We start from the raw sequence: 6,578 nt of genomic DNA, 5'->3' as shown, positions 1-6,578 counted from the left end.
CAGGAGTATTAGTGCCACTGATATGTGAGTATTGGTGGGACAGATACCTGGGTACAGGAGTATTAGTGCCACTGATGTGTGGGTATTGGTGTGGCAGATACCTGAGTACAGGAGTATTAGTGCCACTGATATGTGAGTATTGGTGGGACAGATACCTGGTTACAGGAGTATTAGTGCCACTGATGGGTGAGTTTTGGTGTGGCAGATACCTGGGTACAGGAGTATTAGTGCCACTGATGTGTGAGTATTGGTGGGGCAGATACCTGGGTACAGGAGTATTAGTGCCACTGATGTGTGAGTATTGGTTGGACATATACCTGGGTACAGGAGTATTAGTGCCACTGATGTGTGAGTATTGGTGGGACAGATACCTGGGTACAGGAGTATTAGTGCCACTGATGTGTGAGTGTTGGTGGGACAGATACCTGGGTACAGGAGTATTAGTGCCAATGTTGTGTGAGTATTGGAAGGACAGATACCTGAGCACAGGAGTATAAGTGCCACTGATGTGTGTTAGTATTGGTTGGACAGATACCAGGGTACAGGAGTATTAGTGCCAATGATGTGTGAGTATTGGTTGGACAGATACCAGGGTACAGGAGTATTAGTGCCACTGATGTGTGAGTATTGGTGGGGCAGATACCTGGGTACAGGAGTATTAGTGCCACTGATGTGTGTTAGTATTGGTGGGACAGATACCTGGGTACAGGTGTATTAGTGCCACTGATGTGTGAGTATTGGTGGGGCAGATACCTGGGTACAGGAGTATTAGTGACACTGATGTGTGAGTATTGGTGGGACAGATACTTGGGTAGAGGAGTATTAGTGCCACTGATGTGTGAGTATTGGTGGGGCAGATACCTGAGTACAGGAGTATTAGTGCCACTGATGTGTGAGTATTGGTGGGGCAGATACTTGGGTACAGGAGTATTAGTGTCACTGATGTGTGAGTTTTGGTGGGGCAGATACCTGGGTACAGGAGTATTAGTGCCACTGATGTGTGAGTATCGGTGGGGCAGATACCTAAGTACAGGAGTATTAGTGCCACTGATGTGTGAGTATTGGTGGGGCGGATACCTGGGTACAGGAGTATTAGTGCCACTGATGTGTTAGTATTGGTGGAGCAGATACCTGGGAACAGGAGTATTAGTGCCACTGATGTGTGAGTATTGGTGGGGCAGATACCTTGGTACAGGAGTATTAGTGCCACTGATGTGTGAGTATTGGTGGGACAGATACTTGGGTACAGGAGTATTAGTGCCACTGATGTGTGAGTATTGGTGGGGCAGATACCTGAGTACAGGAGTATTAGTGCCACTGATGTGTGAGTATTGGTGGGGCAGATACTTGGGTACAGGAGTATTAGTGCCACTGATGTGTGAGTATTGGTGGGGCAGATACCTGGGTACAGGAGTATTAGTGCCACTGATGTGTGAGTATTGGTGGGGCAGATACCTGGGTACAGGAGTATTAGTGCCACTGATGTGTGAGTATTGGTGGGGCAGATACCTAAGTACAGGAGTATTAGTGCCACTGATTTGTGAGTATTGGTGGGGCATATACCTGGGTACAGGAGTATTAGTGCCACTGATGTGTTAGTATTGGTGGGACAGATACATGAGTACATGAGTATCTGTGCCATGGTGTGAGTATTGGTGGGACAGATACCTGAGTACAGGAGAATCAATACAACCGATATGTGAGTATTGGTAAGACAGATACCTGAGTACAGGAGTATTAGTGCCAGTGATGTGTGAGTATTGGTGGGACAGATACCTAAGTAGGTGCTTATTTGTGCTATTGATGTGTGAGTATTGGTGGGACAGATACCTGGGTACAGGAGTATTAGTGACAGTGATGATTGAGTATTGGTGGGACAGATACCTGAGTAAGAAGTATCAGTGCCACTGATGTGTAACTATTGGTGGGACAGATACCTAAGTACAGGAGTATCAGTGTTACTGATGTGTGGGTATTGGTGGGACAGATACCTGAGAACAGGAGTATTAGTGCCACTGCTGTGTGAGTATTGGTGGGACAGATACCTGAGTACATGAGTATCAGTGCCAGTGATGTGTGGGTATTGGTGTGGCAGATACCTGAGTAAAGGAGTATTAGTGCCACTGATATGTGAGTATTGGTGGGACAGATACCTGGGTACAGGAGTATTAGTGCCAGTGATGTGTGGGTATTGGTGTGGCAGATACCTGAGTACAGGAGTATTAGTGCCACTAATATGTGAGTATTGGTGGGACAGATACCTGGTTACAGGAGTATTAGTGCCACTGATGGGTGAGTTTTGGTGTGGCAGATACCTGGGTACATGAGTATTAGTGCCACAGATGTTTGGGTATTGGTGGGACAGATACCTGAGTACTTGAGTATTAATACCACCAATGTGTGTTAGTATTGGTGGGGCATATACCTGGGTACATGAGTATTAGTGCCACAGATGTGTGGGTATTGGTGGGACAGATACCTGAGTACTTGAGTATTAATACCACTGATGTGTGTGTTAGTATTGGTGGCACAGATACCTGGGTACATGAGTATTAGTGCCACTGATGTGTGAGTATTGGTGGGACAGATACTTGAGTACTTGAGTATTAATACCACTGATGTGTGTAAGTATTGGTGGGGCAGATACCTGGGTACATGAGTATTAGTGCCACTGATGTGTTAGTATTGGTGGGACACAAACGTGAGTAAAGGAGAATTAGTGCCACTGATGTGTGAGTATCTGTGGAACAGATAACTGAGTACAGGTGTATTAGTGCCACTGATGATTGAGTATTGGTGGGACAGATACCTGGATACAGGAGTATTAGTGTCACTGTTGTGTGAGTATTGGTGAAGTGCCAGTTATGTGAGTATTGGTGGGACAGATACCTGAGCACAGGAGTATTAGTGCCAATGTTGTGTGAGTATTGGAAGGACAGATACCTGAGTACAGGAGTATAAGTGCCACTGATGGGTGAGAATTGGTGGGACAGATACCTGAGTACAGGAGTATCAGTGCCACTGATGTGTATCTATTGGTGGGACAGATACCTAAGTACAGGAGTATCAGTGTTACTGATGTGTGGGTATTGGTGGGACAGATACCTGAGAACAGGAGTATCAGTGCCAGTGATGTGTGAGTATTGGTGAGACTGAAACCTGAGTACAGTAATATTAGACCATGGCCAGTTGTGTGAGTATTGGTGGGACAGATACCGGAGTACATGAGTATCAGTGCCATGGTGTGAGTATTGGTGGGACAGATACCTGAGTACAGGAGAATCAGTGCCACTGATATGTGAGTATTGGTAAGACAGATACCTGAGTAGAGGAGTATTAGTGCCAGTGATGTGTGAGTATTGGTGGGACAGATAACTAAGTAGGGGCTTAGTCGTGCTACTGATATGCGAGTATTGGTGGGACAGATACCTGAGTACAGGAGTTTAAGTGCCACTGATGTGTGAGTATTGGTGGGGACAGATACCTGGGTACAGGAGTATTAGTGCCACTGATGTGCGAGTATTGGTGGGACAGATACCTGGGAACAGGAGTATTAGTGCCATTGATGTGTGAGTATTGGTGGGATAGATACCTGAATACTTGAGTATTAGTGCCACTGATGTGTGAGTATTGGTGGAGCAGATACCTGAGTACAGGAGTATTAGTGCCACTGCTGTGTGAGTATTGGTGGAGCAGATACCTGAGTACAGGAGTATTAGTGCCACTGATGTGTGAGTATTGGTGGGGCAGATACCTGGGTACAGGAGTATTAGTGCCACTGATGTGCGAGTATTGGTGGGACAGATACCTGGGAACAGGAGTATTAGTGCCATTGATGTGTGAGTATTGGTGGGATAGATACCTGAATACTTGAGTATTAGTGCCACTGATGTGTTAGTATTGGTGGAGCAGATACCTGAGAACAGGAGTATTAGTGCCACTGCTGTGTGAGTATTGGTGGAGCAGATACCTGAGTACAGGAGTATTAGTGCCACTGATGTGTGAGTATTGGTGGGGCAGATACCCGGGTACAGGAGTATTAGTGCCACTGATGTGTGAGTATTGGTGGGACGGATACCTGAGTACAGGAGTATTAGTGCCACTGATGTGTGAGTATTGGTGGGGCAGATACCTGGGTACAGGAGTATTAGTGCCACTGATGTGCGAGTATTGGTGGGACAGATACCTGGGAACAGGAGTATTAGTGCCATTGATGTGTGAGTATTGGTGGGATAGATACCTGAATACTTGAGTATTAGTGCCACTGATGTGTTAGTATTGGTGGAGCAGATACCTGAGAACAGGAGTATTAGTGCCACTGCTGTGTGAGTATTGGTGGAGCAGATACCTGAGTACAGGAGTATTAGTGCCACTGATGTGTGAGTATTGGTGGGGCAGATACCCGGGTACAGGAGTATTAGTGCCACTGATGTGTGAGTATTGGTGGGGCGGATACCTGAGTAAAGGAGTATTAGTGCCACTGATGTGTGAGTATTGGTGGGGCAGATACCCGGGTACAGGAGTATTAGTGCCACTGATGTGTGAGTATTGCTGGGGCAGATACCTGGGTACAGGAGTATTAGTGCCACTGATGTGTGAGTATTGATGGGGCAGATACCCGAGTACAGGAGTATTAGTGCCACTGATGTGTGAGTATTGGTGGGGCAGATACCTAAGTACAGGATTATTAGTGCCACTGATTTGTGAGTATTAGTGGGGCAGATACCTGGGTACAGGAGCATTAGTGCCACTGATGTGTGAGTATTGGTGGGACAAATACCTGGGTACAGGAGTATTAGTGCCACTGATGTGTGAGTATTGGTGGGGCAGATACCTGGGTACAGGAGTATTAGTGCCACTGATGTGTGATTATAGGTGGGGTAGATGCCTAAGTACAGGAGTATTAGTTTCACTGATGTGTGAGTATTGGTGGGGCAGATACCTGGGTACAGGAGTATTAGTGACACTGATGTGTGAGTATTGGTGGGACAGATACCTGGGTACAGGAGTATTAGTGCCACTGATGTGTGAGTATTGGTGGGACAGATCCCTGGGTACAGGAGTATTAGTGCTACTGATATGCGAGTATTGGTGGGACAGATACCTGAGTACAGGAGTTTTAGTGCCACTGATGTGTGAGTATTGGTGGGGACAGATACCTGGGTACAGGAGTATTAGTGCCACTGATGTGTGAGTATTGGTGGGATAGATACTGAATACTTGAGTATTAATACCACTGATGCGTGAGTATTGGTTGGACAGATACCTGGGTACATGAGTATTAGTGCCACAGATGTATGAGTATTGGTGGGACAGATACCTGAGTACTTGAGTATTAATACCACTGATGTGTGTAAGTATTGGTGGAACAGATACCTGGGTACAGGAATATTAGTGTCAATGATGTGTGGGTATTGGTGTGGCAGATACCTGAGTACAGGAGTATTAGTGCCACTGATATGTGAGTATTGGTGGGACAGATACCTGGGTACAGGAGTATTAGTGCCAGTGATGTGTGGGTATTGGTGTGGCAGATACCTGAGTACAGGAGTATTAGTGCCACTGATATGTGAGTATTGGTGGGACAGATACCTGGTTACAGGAGTATTAGTGCCACTGATGGGTGAGTTTTGGTGTGGCAGATACCTGGGTACAGGAGTATTAGTGCCACTGATGTGTGAGTATTGGTGGGGCAGATACCTGGGTACAGGAGTATTAGTGCCACTGATGTGTGAGTATTGGTTGGACATATACCTGGGTACAGGAGTATTAGTGCCACTGATGTGTGAGTATTGGTGGGACAGATACCTGGGTACAGGAGTATTAGTGCCACTGATGTGTGAGTGTTGGTGGGACAGATACCTGGGTACAGGAGTATTAGTGCCAATGTTGTGTGAGTATTGGAAGGACAGATACCTGAGCACAGGAGTATAAGTGCCACTGATGTGTGTTAGTATTGGTTGGACAGATACCAGGGTACAGGAGTATTAGTGCCAATGATGTGTGAGTATTGGTTGGACAGATACCAGGGTACAGGAGTATTAGTGCCACTGATGTGTGAGTATTGGTGGGGCAGATACCTGGGTACAGGAGTATTAGTGCCACTGATGTGTGTTAGTATTGGTGGGACAGATACCTGGGTACAGGAGTATTAGTGCCACTGATGTGTGAGTATTGGTGGGGCAGATACCTGAGTACAGGAGTATTAGTGCCACTGATGTGTGAGTATTGGTGGGGCAGATAGCTGAGTACAGGAGTATTAGTGTCACTGATGTGTGAGTTTTGGTGGGGCAGATACCTGGGTACAGGAGTATTAGTGCCACTGATGTGTGAGTATCGGTGGGGCAGATACCTAAGTACAGGAGTATTAGTGCCACTGATGTGTGAGTATTGGTGGGGCGGATACCTGGGTACAGGAGTATTAGTGCCACTGATGTGTTAGTATTGGTGGAGCAGATACCTGGGAACAGGAGTATTAGTGCCACTGATGTGTGAGTATTGGTGGGGCAGATACCTTGGTACAGGAGTATTAGTGCCACTGATGTGTGAGTATTGGTGGGACAGATACCTGGGTACAG

The sequence above is a fragment of the Bombina bombina genome, chromosome 9 (genome assembly GCF_027579735.1).
Source record: "Bombina bombina isolate aBomBom1 chromosome 9, aBomBom1.pri, whole genome shotgun sequence".
NCBI classification, from domain to species: domain Eukaryota; kingdom Metazoa; phylum Chordata; class Amphibia; order Anura; family Bombinatoridae; genus Bombina; species Bombina bombina.
This window is presented reverse-complemented; position numbering follows the sequence as displayed.